General features: G+C 43.7%; 1 long non-coding RNA gene across 1 annotated transcript in view; it reads right to left on the bottom strand.

Moving 5' to 3' along the window:
* Positions 1 to 12,221, bottom strand: part of LOC147194428 (uncharacterized) — a 127,599-nt gene that overhangs the window by 38,374 nt on the left and 77,004 nt on the right. The window contains exon 3 of the long non-coding RNA XR_015102816.1: positions 8,678 to 8,801. This is a non-coding gene — a long non-coding RNA (uncharacterized LOC147194428). The remainder of the gene's footprint in view (positions 1 to 8,677; positions 8,802 to 12,221) is intronic.

A 12,221-nucleotide genomic window follows, 5' to 3' on the forward strand; every position in this document is an offset into this window, starting at 1 on the left:
GCGCACGTGCCACGAAAACAGATTTATGTCAAGATCGCATTCATAATACACGAGGGTGGGGGGGGGGGGGCTCTACTGTCCAATGAGAGTTATCCTGGTTGCAGAAAGGGAAAAGGGGACCACATACAGTCTTATTCAAGCTTTCAAGAACTGCAGTGAAGATCCACTGTTTGCGAAGATGTCACGAAAGAAAAAAAAATCTGGAAAAATGGACACCCCGCCCCCAAATAATAAATTGCCTGTATTAATAGTTTGAAAAATACACACCAAACTATGATCCCGAAACACTAACATCTTTTCTAGCTCATGTATTATTTCATTTGGAAACGCAAGAACCTAGGCGTGCATATCGCTGCTTTGCATCCATTAGCTATAAAAAAAAAGACAACTTTCCTATTCGTCATTTGATTCCATTTTTAAGTCGCTGACACCCGCTGTTACTTCACTATTCAAGGAGAAAAGGGATCTGCGCTCCGCCACGAAGAGTGAAAATAGTTAAGTGGTTGATCGCTCCCCCAAAAGGTTGCTAAATAACTGTCGATGTCAGCAGTGGTGGCAAAGCACTACTTTTCTACTTACTTCATTTCTTGGCACCCAGATTTTAAACACTACTTTTAGCTCATTTACATTTAAGGAGACTAAGTACAAATGAAAGAAATAATTCTATTATCATTTTATTAAAAATTTAAATTATTCATCCCTCCCCTTCCCCCTCCCTCAAATGAGTTTCAACAACGCGAGCGTCGTACAGTGTACATGTGTCAAGCCTATTTTCATTTTGAGTGAGGTACTAAAGAAGACGTAGCTTTTGTAATATTGTTCTGTAGGTTTTTAGATTGTCACATTAAATACTGCACGTATTCATTCAAACGTATTAAAAAGCAAAATAAGCACAAATACTTCAGTGAAAATATTGCCCTTTCCTCTACTTGTGCTTTTTGCATCACCAGTGACAGAACCTTTCAGCTGTTCTCCCACTTACGCTACAAGTCATTGCATCAGATTTCTTACATCCTTCCACTGTGCACACACTTGGTGCTATTTTGGGAATTTGTAAAAGCCCCTCCCCTCTTTGTTCCCACTGATTAGGGGGTCTTTTGGGAAGTCCGACAGCCAGGACCCTTCCTCTGAGGGTTGCCACTCCGTTGCGCACCACCTGCAAGTGTACTTTTGCGCCACTGGAGCTATTATTGCCGTCATTAGCATTATCGGCATGGATTTTATGAACGCCGCTAACCTAACTGCCACCTGTTGCTGTCACCACCACAACATACCGCACAGAATAGAAATGCAACATTTGTTTCATTCTGAGCAAAAGGTGAATTTGGCATTTGACTGCACATGGCAGGTCGAGCAGCTGCAGAACACACTTGATGGTGTTACAAAATGGGTCCCGTGTATGTCAATGGTGAATTAAATATACATTATGTGACAAATGTACAGAGGTGTTGGAGTTACATTGCCCACGTGGGATTTTTTTTCAAGTGACACACAGTCTCAAACTTGGGCCTTAAACTGGACAGTGATTTCAAACTCGATCGGCAAATTGGTGCCGTTGTTAAATCCAGCTTCTTTCACCTTAGACAGCTGGCCAAAATAAAACCTCTCCTCTCACATGAACACTTTGAGATGGTAATTCATGCCTTTGTCACATCCCGGCTCGATTACTGCAATGCCCTTTACTTTGGAGTCAGCCAGTCCTCCATTAAGCGCCTTCAGCTGGTCCAGAATGCCGCCGCTCGCCTCTTGACTGGTACTCGTAAGAGGGAGCACATAACTCCTACTCTGGCATCCCTTCACTGGCTCCCCATTCATTTTAGAGTTATTTTCAAGATCCTCTTATTTGTTTTCAAATCTCTGAATAATCTCGCGCCACCTTACCTCTCTGAGCTCATCCGCCCCTACGCACCCGCCCGGCGCCTCAGGTCTGTGGACCAGACATTATGAGAAGTACCAAGAACTAAACTGAGGCTCAGAGGGGATCGAGCCTTTTCTGTTGCTGGCCCCTCTCTCTGGAATGACCTCCCACTAAACATTCGGCAAGCCTCCTCGCTGCCCATCTTCAAAAGCCTCCTCAAAACTCACTTGTATTCTTTGGCATTCGACTCAGCATGACTTAGATTTGTTCTTGGTTTTACTGTTTGGTGCTTTCTACCGCCTTTATTACCGATTTGTCTTACTGTTTATTGTGCATGTTAAATTGCTCCATGTACAGCACTTTGTATGCAGCGATGGCTGTTTGAAAGTGCTCTATAAATACTGTTGACTTGACTTGACTTGACATATCCGATAACATAAGTAGCTCACATGCATATCTGCCAAACTGAATGTAAGCAACTCCACAATAAGCGCCAATATAGAACAAAAAATATATATACTTTACATAGAGAATAGTCATCTCAACGAAGCATTTCATTGGCCTGAGCTACTCTTCCCAACATTTAAAGCACTTTAAAAAAACAGGCACATTTCTTAAATCAACGTCAGTATACAGGAGGTGAAAATAGCAAAACCCTAAGCTGATTTACACCATAGTAGCAAATCAAATAATTAAAGGAAACTGGCAAATCTTGGCTGATGGACGGTCGAGGAAAGCCAAGGTCATTTAGGTTCTAATATTTATTGTTCTTATTTAATGATGGATGCACCTGTTATGACACAGATATCGTCCATTTTTAATTGACTATGCTTTCACAATAATTTCAATTTACAGCATTTTTTTTTTTGTGGGAAGGTGTTCATTTGTGTTGTACGTCACCCATTGGTGCATTTAGAAGAAGTCAAGCTGGTATTGACAGGGTATATTTCATCGCTGTGTTTACGCTGCACTCGCATTGGCATATCGCCGATACGTATTTGATTTTTATCCATATTTGGACAATGCCTAATTCCTATCTGAAGACATCGGATTATACGCGCTTTTTTTTTTCTACGTTGCCATGATGCATTTCCAAATTGTGGCACTTGAGGAAAGAAAAAATTAAACCAAAACCAAAAACTGAGGACATAGTGCCACCTATGTTCATGGAGTCACCTTGTGTTTTTGCTGACCCAAGCTGTCAGTATTCCTCCGGCTTCGAGTTGTATCTCTTCATGGTGAAAAATGACAGGTGAGAGAATCTCTCTGATCCCCTTTGACACCCCGTAATCGAGTTAAGGTCTCTGGATTAGAGGTTTCTTTTGAACTGGGTCGAGGTCAGCTCTCTATTCTGCCTGCTGCATAGTTGAGAGAATGAGAAAAGGGGCTGACATTCATTTCAGGAATGTCTGCGCCGGCGGGATAGCGATAGATGGGGAGACAAAGGGACCGACTTTTAGAGGACTTACATATTCAACAAAATAGTAAAAGTTTTTCTGTTGTGAAAATTGTTTTCCTGCCCCCAAAATACAATTCTGCTTTTGACAGCATCTCACAGCTACCGGTCCTCATCAGGATCATTTGTGACCTGGAGCCAAAGCCAGCGAGACACAGGACAGACCCCGGACTGGTTGCCAGTCAATCGCGGTACACATGCGGAAAAAAACAAGCGTTCGCATTTCCACCTGTTGTCGAATTACAGCCCGACAAATGTCACGTCGTGGTTTTAGTAAATTCACTTTCAGGACTAGCTGCGATCTGATCAAAACAAATGATGAACCCTGCTCACCATCAAGGGGGGGGGGGAAATATATCCCAAGCCTAATGATGGGATGGTCAGCATTTTGGCTCTTACAAGTCATTACAAAGCTCCATTTGGTTCAACAACAGTGACACAGTGGGCGTAAATACTGACTTGCTTCATCATACCTACAAATAGAGGCTGTACAGTAGGCGACAATACTGCAGACGACCACGGTGTAGCTCACTGCAAAACCAATATTTATATCTTTTTTTTAATGACCGGAATAGAGTCAAAACTGTGTTGCTTTGGGCATCATGTTCTTATTTTATTTCTGAAACCCACACATGTACCACAGATGATATAAAGGATGGTGTCGGATAGGGGCGCAATTACAAGCAACTGCGTGAGAGTCGTGTTCCTTGGAAAATGGACGTCATACACTACTGGCCTATCGTTGATGACATAATCTGAATTTGTATGCACTATTGTAACATACTAGTTGAGTCAGAATTATACTAAAATGATGGCAAACATGTTTAGATCATAAACATTAAACAATCAAATGAAAAAAAGGAAGTACGGCGCCAGCCGAGCATGTCATCTTGACTGTGTATGTTGACAGCACAGTGCAAACCAGTTCATTCCGCACCATTTGTAACTGTCACATGGCATTGAACGTGCATCGCCTGTAAAGAAACGCTTCACAAATGGAAATAACACTACGTCGAGGAACACCCAACGTACAAGAATTAGTACTGTTTGTGAGCCCCCCCCCCGCCCCCCTCAACCCCCCTCCAAGTGTCAAACTCATCTTGCACCATTGCCCTTCAGGTAACTTGCACCAACAACCCCAAACAAACATAGCTCCTACACAAACACAACATCTCACTCGAGACGTATCACCTCAACGTTTCTGCCTTGACTTACTTGTGCGGTGCTACCTCATTTCTAATGTGACAAATTCTTAAAAGCTTCACTCGTTGGCAGACGTGTTGAGGAAAGCGTACGTCCAGCGGTGGTATTCTACCATGTTGAGACTTCAACTGGGCCAGGCCCCCCACTCACTGCCTTGGCCTGGCATGTTGTGTGAAGGCAGGAAAGAGACAGATTCACCGGTGGCTCATTACAAGCCATTAAGGAGCAGCGTACAGACAGGATACGTGTAGTGAATAGAGGAAAGCAGGGCAGGGCTGAGGGCACTGTTACTCTCTCAACTCCTCCTCACCCCCTCCGACACTCACACGCCGTTATCTTCTCCACACAGCACTTCCTATGGCCCCACAAGCTTTCTAACAAGCTCCTGCTCTTAGCTGTGCCAGCTAATGTCTCACACCCTCTCTGACCTGATGGCCAGGAGTCCAGGCGCGCTGATAACACATTTTTCATTGCCACTGCCACTATATTTTCGTCCAACGCCTTATCTCACATTTGTTCCCTTTGTTTGAACGTATCTTTGCCCCAACTCACCTCGCGCTCGGTGTTTCTTTTGATATCGTTTCGGTACAGTCAGTGCGTAGCGTACAGTGAAGGGCCGGATGAGCCTCTGTAAAAGCAGAGGGAGCTGCAGCATGCAGGATGGCCTACTGTCTGGGGCAGCTGGGTCATTGAGGTGTTAAAAAAAAAAAATTGTGGGGAGGGGGGGAGGGGGGGGGTTCATCACGGTTGCCATTGTGGCTCGAATGGCGTCAAACAGAAGCACCACCTGAATGTGACCTGCGGCCTGGTAGGGCAGCGAAATGCGTTATCAGTAGCTGCCCATCATAAATCAAGGGGACTCTCTGGAACAAACAGCAGTGAATTTCCATGTAGTGTTGTTTTAAGACGGTTATGAAGGAACAAAATGGAGGTTGAGGCTTAGCACCAGAACAACAACTTCAAATTGGGGTGTTGAATAAGACTAAGGAGGCTCAGCCAAAGGGGAAAATCGATCGAAAGTCTCGTCTGTAGTGAAGCATATGTGAGACTGTACAACTTTACCATCCATCCATCCAATTTCTTTAACCACAATTGTCTTTATAAGAATCAAGAGTGAATTGGATCCTATCTGACTGGATGACAGGCGGCGCACCGCCATGGCCTGGCCACCAGCCAATGTCAGGTATGACTTCACCACAGTTAGTATTTGACGCCATTTTCAGCAACCCAGAGTGCCCCGGCTTTGAGTTTGGAAGGGCCACTTGAATGATTCAAGGTACATTTTTTAGCTACTCACAGACCTGATAACCTAAACATTACCCCTCATGACACATGCTTTGGTTTTGGAAGATTCTCGGACTATTTGTAATTATTCAGGACCGTAAACATAATTTGCGGGGGAATTTGGGGACCTGTAGAAAAAAAAGACCACATTTCAACATCTCCCCTCCAGCACAGACTTAAATATGATGGACTAACAATGCTGCTTACCCTTTGTAGTGAGAAGTGATGCCACCGGTGGCCATCTTGTGTTGCCACACAGTCAGCACACCTTACTTGAATACTGTACATTGATTTCATTGCAGCATTTTTACATTATTATCTTTCTCTATGACAAAATGCCCCCATGTGTGGGCTATGGTTATACCAGTCCTTCTGTGAGAAAATGTTGCATGCACGTTTCAAAAGTTCTCTTTTAAGTTATATCTCTGAGAGCCACTCAAAGGTTCATATGCATCATGTTGTCAGAACCATGAACAATGAAATGAAAACAAAGACCACCAGGGACAACCCCTCCCCCACCACTGAGAAATGTAAACCTAACTTCTGTAATTCACAATTCACAATACCAAGAAAATACACTCTGACTGGCCGATGCAAAGCGTGAAGTTTGTTCTTTGAGAGTTTCTCATGATTCAGGAATCCTAGCGTAAAACGCGCACTGGTAACGGTGTTGCTTCTGGTTTGGAAGGTTAATTTTTGGCTGTGGCTGCGGTGTCCATCCATCCATCCATTTTCCGATCCGCTTTATCCTCACAAGGGTTGCGGGGGTACTGGAGCCTATCCTAGCCATCTTCGGGCAGTCGGTGGGGGACACCCTGAACCGGTTGCCAGCCAATCGCAGGGCACACAGAGGGACGATTTGGAGTTTTCAATCAGCCTGCCATTCATGTTTTTGGAATGTGGGAGGAAACCGGAGTACCCAGAGAAAACCCACGCAGGCCCGGGGAGAACATGCAAACTCCACACAGGGAGGCCGAAGCTGGAATCAAACCCTCTGCACAGTGAGGTCGACGCGCTAACCACTGGGACGCCGGGATGCTCGCTGTGCTGTCCATCAACTCAAATTATTGGCACCCTCCAACCTGCAACTATTGGCAGAGCTTCGAAATTAGCCCCTCCAAAATGAAGGCAACCAGTGGGGTTTACGCTCAGGGCCAACAGTTTGGATTTGTGGGTCTAAGTGTGAGTCTTGCCTTGCTCAAATACACTTGTAGGTTCAACAACAGAAACAAATTTGTTAAAGAAAATGACTGGATATGTTAAGAAGTGACCCCTTTCCCACTGACCTTAGTTGATGGTACTGAAATGTTATGTCAACACCATTAGCAAGGACCTCTCAACCTTTGAGACTTTCCCCAGTTGTTCATTCCCTATTCGTGTTTTTTTTTTTTTTCTGAGGTAGTTTTACTGTGGGACCGATCGTTTTGTCCACTTATAAAACGAAACCCCTTTTGTCTTCACTGGCCACGTCTGTCAAATATTAACATCGCCTGCGCTGTGTCCTTATTACCGTCAGTTGAGCGAGAATCGTTTTGCTCTTGCGCGTATGAGGTGTTACCACAGCGACTAATCCTGTTTTGTCAACTGCTCTGCTCACGCTGACGGAGGCTCTGCGCTGCTTTCGGAAAATCAAATGGAAGTCAATCGCTGTTTTGACAACCGAGCGGCGGCGTTCAGTGCTGAACGGGTGCGGGGGAGCAACCGCGCACGTGTCCAAGGTGTTACCTTCTTTTACAGTGACTGCAGGGAACAGGCAGCGACTACCTCAACCACTGGCGTAACCCTTTAATGCACCCTGTAACCTGATAACACGATAAGCTGTCCACATTAGTAACTGCTGTCCCTGAAAGGGTTAAAGGAGACATATTGGGTAAAATTGACTTTCTGGTTTAGTTGGGCATCAATAGTTGGGTGAATGTACCCTCTCGATTGTGAAATTCAACCATTTGTCGGCTGGGTCTGGTTAAATATGGCTTGGCACAAGCATTTGCAGTTTGCAAGTGGGGGTGCGGGGTGTCAAGAGGTTTCAAGAAGTCTCCAATAACATCCCAAGAGTTGTGCGATTTATAGCTAGTTGCTCTTTTGGAAAATTGCTAAAGTACTTTGTAAAATCACAAAACATAGCGGCAAAGTCGTCCAGTTGGCAACACTGAGTAGTGCCCGCTTTTGATGCAGCGTCTTCGATCGTCACGGTAACGAATGCGGTTTAAAAGGCACTCGAATGAGACGGAATTGCCCCACCGAACTGAGTGAGACGTCGGGTTTAGACATCTCAGTACTTTTTAAGATTGTTATAAAAATGCATGTTTATGTCGTTAGTTTTTATTATCTGCTTTCCTTGCCAGTTTGCTTCAACACAATTGGATTACAACGCGACATAACACCAATGAATGTCATACCTGAAGCATCAAGAGTTCAGGCTAAAAAATATGCCGAGCACAGAGCCTCATCCTGAGGAATAACCGCCTCCATTTTAGCTTTCAGACAAAAGTCAGACGCGATTCTAGTCGGCCAGACTAAGAACATTTGTCTCAATAAGTGATGAGTTTGTGTCCCGTTATTTTCTCATTTCCTGTACTTAAAATAAGAAAGCCGTGTTTGCTTTTACGCCAAGCGCTAACTCGTTCCGAAGCTAGTTATCAAATAACTAAATCAATGCAATACGGGGGCCTGTTTTCAATACTTTGTGGTCGGGGAAGTGTTGTCACATGTGCAGACAGCATTCCATCCTCCTACTGTATCAGCCCTGACTGGCACAGCAATGCAATGGTGCACGCTGCCAGTTCCTGATGAGCAATGCAGCTGCACGGATTTTCATATTTGTGCCTCCTCAGCTTCAAATCAATAGCTTCATGTCCCGCCGGGGGAAAAAATACCTCAATGTGTCGCCGGTTTGCTGATGGATGTGTAGGATGGCGTTTCGACTTGAAGCCTGCTGGTCAGCTGCGTGAGCTGCACGGGAGGACCACGGTCTGCCTTCAAAACACCCACGAGGACACCCTGCAGAAAGAAATATGTTGACACATGTGGGAAAGGAGAGCTAAAGTTGTTTATAAAAACATAATGAGGACAGTGAAGCAGGAGTTGTTGTCGGGTGTATAGACAGACATTTTTCAGTGGGGTGGCCAGTGGGTAGCATATCACTGTAGAGTGACCAGAAATATGTTCAAGCATGCACATGCACTTTTGTATGCTTCCAACCCCATCTGTAACTGTGAAGATCCATCCGTCCATCCATTTCCGATCCGCTTATCCTCACAAGGGTGGCGGGGGGTGCTGGAGCCTATCCCAGACGTCTTCGGGCAGTAGGCGGGGGACACCCTGAACCGGTAGCCAGCCAATCGCAGGGCACACAACCATCCATGTTCAATGACACACCCAGGGACAATTTGGAGTGTTCAATCAGCCTGCCATACATGTTTTTGGAATGTGGGAGGAAACCGGAGTACCCGGAGAAAACCCACGCAGGCCCAGGGAGAACGTGCAAACTCCACGCAGGGAGGCCAGAGCTGGGATCGAACCCACGCCTTCTGCAATGTGATGTCGACACGCTAACCACTGGACGACCCTGTAACTGTGAAATCATTGTTTATCATATCATCCACAGTTAGGGTTTCAGGAACTCACATTTGCCCAACACCCTCCATAACACAAGTAAGATCGAGTCCAAATCAAAAACCTTTTTGCTGATCTTAATTTACTTTGGGTATATGTGTGCATTTTATTTCCTGAAAACATCACTGTGGATGGTATGACAAACGATGACTTCTCAGCCATCAGTAATGATTCTGACTGACACTGCCATTGTAAAAATCAAAGGTTCTTCACGAAAATCTGATTCTTCATAGAGTTCCCATTCAGAGCAAGTGTTCTTCAAATATGCAGTTACTAGAAATGAAGTGTGGGTATCAAGGCATCAAGAATACCGCATCAATGTGAAAATGGCAGCAAAGTCAGCTGTCTCATAACTAGCCTCCACATAACTCCGCCCCTGGTTGCTAAAAACCACAGCTCACCCCCAGCCACTCACATTCAACACATACATGATTTTCTACAATTTTTATGCTTGCAATTCCGGGGATGAATTCAAACAGGTCGAAAACATGTTTTGAAAAGTTTACTTTAAGAGGTTTAATTTTGTTTTGCAAGTTGATATTAAAGGCGGCCCAGTAGTCAAGTGGTGATCATGTTCGTCTCACCGTGCAGAGGTGCGGAGTTCGATTATGCTCCAGTTCTGGCCTTCCTGTGTTTTTATGTGTGCCCTGCGATTGGCTGTCGACCTGTTCAGGGTGTCCCCCCCGCCTACTGCCCGAAGACAGCTGGGATAGGCTCCGGCACGGCCGCAACCCTCATGAGTTAATAAATATATACTGTATGGATGGATATTGCAAGTGACTACTGCTCTTAAATTTCACTTGGAATTGGCTGGTTGAAGATTATTCACGTGAAAGTGAAAACAGCAGCCTTGCGCTGAATATTTGCAACCAAAAGGGTCCCTTTTGCTAATTGATTGGCACACATTTTGAAACAAAGTAGCCGACTGGTTTATACTTGGCAGACGATTTCTATTTATGTTCCGTTTTAATGGCTTCCTGCGCGGCTTTCCAATCAAAGCACGGCTGTGTGCCGCAGATTTGATTCAAAACAAGACAAAAAAAATAATCATGCTACTGCTTTCGAGAGCTCTACTGGCTATTTCCTGTATTTGGAGTTGTAAGTCACTCAACATGATGAAATAAGGCAGAATTGCACAGATTTGAAACAAGACACAGAAATCTACCGTGACATTCAATCGGCAAACCCCCAAAAATGCCATTTCTGTTGAACATGTGTGTGAATGCTGAAGAGCGGATGCTGAATTGGTTTCGAAAGAGCAATATTTGAAAGTCGAGCAAGTTCGATGAGTGAGTTTGGTGTGAATTTGTCCAGATGTTACATTCATTTGGGAATTTCCTCATGGAAAATGTGGAATCCTCCTCATTGAGCAAAGTAGGATTTTTTTTTTGTTTGTTTGTTTTTTTTCTTTCTTTTTTCATTCGAATTTTGTTGTCATTGAAAGTTGTTTGAATTAGTTGTGAAATGATGAACTTTGTTCAATTTCTCTATTAATTTGAGAATGTACAGTATTTACAGAGAATTTTGAATTTTTCAATCAAGTGGACATTTTGGAATGTGAAAAAGACGACTTTTTTCATTTAGGTTGTAAAAAACCTGAAAGTATCAATTGCTCACATTTATAGCAACAATGCTAATGCAACAAAGCAACCAAATTGTTTTTATTTGCATCTTTGGAGTTCCAAAAAAAGGGACAACCGTTCTGTCAACTTGGATTTCTTTGCTGTGGAAACAGCAAAACTGATTTCATTTAGTTGAATTGCCAAACTTAAAATGGTGTCTAAGTTTGCTACCTTGGAAGTTTGAGTCCATCCAACATTTTTTTTTACACTGTGGCTTGAATTGTAAGAGAGACAGTGAATGTGATTTCTCAGTTTCTCCATAAAATTTGAATTGTCTCGCGAAAAATGTAGATTTAAAAAAAAAAAAAATTGTGAGCTTGTTCAACTTATTTGGTGCTTGAAAGAATAGAATTCAAAGTTGTGACTTATATTGAAATGTTTCACATTTTGAGGTCAGAACGGCTTGAATCAGTTGCGAAATGTGAAGCTGATGTCAAGTTATTTTTTTTCTTTTCTTGTGGAAAATGTGTTACTGGACGTTTGTGGTGTGTGTGGGAAAACAGCCGAGCATTGAGACATAGTGATGATTTGAATCGTTTGAGGAATGTAGAACACCCCAAAAAAAAGCGAATGGAAGTATCGGAATATTTTAAAAAAATGTTTTAAAAGGTGTGCAGGATTACATAACGGTGCTATAACGCTCTTCAGCATTGACGAGTGAAGAAAGAGCCTGCAGCTGAGTATTACGCAGCACATTCTGCAGGTCCATTCCACCAGTAACAGACAGGTGGCAGCAGAGAGCCATGTGGGCAGGCAGTGCAAACAACAATAAGAACACACACAAGTCGATTCTTTATGCGCACAAATAAAAAAAAATGGTTTGTTCCGCCGCATTCATTTCTTACAGGCGGCAATTCAGTTTCAAGGAACACAGCGGGAAGGGCTCAAGTACTATGCTGTGCTCTCTAAAAATCGGATGCATTATTATTATTATTTCTTTTATGAAGTAATCAAGGTTTTGAATTGCAAATCCATTTGAAAACATGAGTCATGCCATAATCCAAAATACGTTAGTCAAACAGATGGAGTATTTTTCTTCTGTGTCAGCGTTTTGCCACCGTGGGAGTGATTTAAGGAAAGGTGAGCACGCACGCGCGCACACACACGTACACGCACACGCACGCACACACACACACTCTCACACACACGCTCACACAGGTTCTTTGCAAGCAAACAAATAAAA

Source organism: Hippocampus guttulatus, chromosome 14 (assembly GCF_054856545.1).
Source record: "Hippocampus guttulatus isolate MCC_2025c chromosome 14, RoL_Hgut_1.0, whole genome shotgun sequence".
In the NCBI taxonomy this organism is placed as follows: domain Eukaryota; kingdom Metazoa; phylum Chordata; class Actinopteri; order Syngnathiformes; family Syngnathidae; genus Hippocampus; species Hippocampus guttulatus.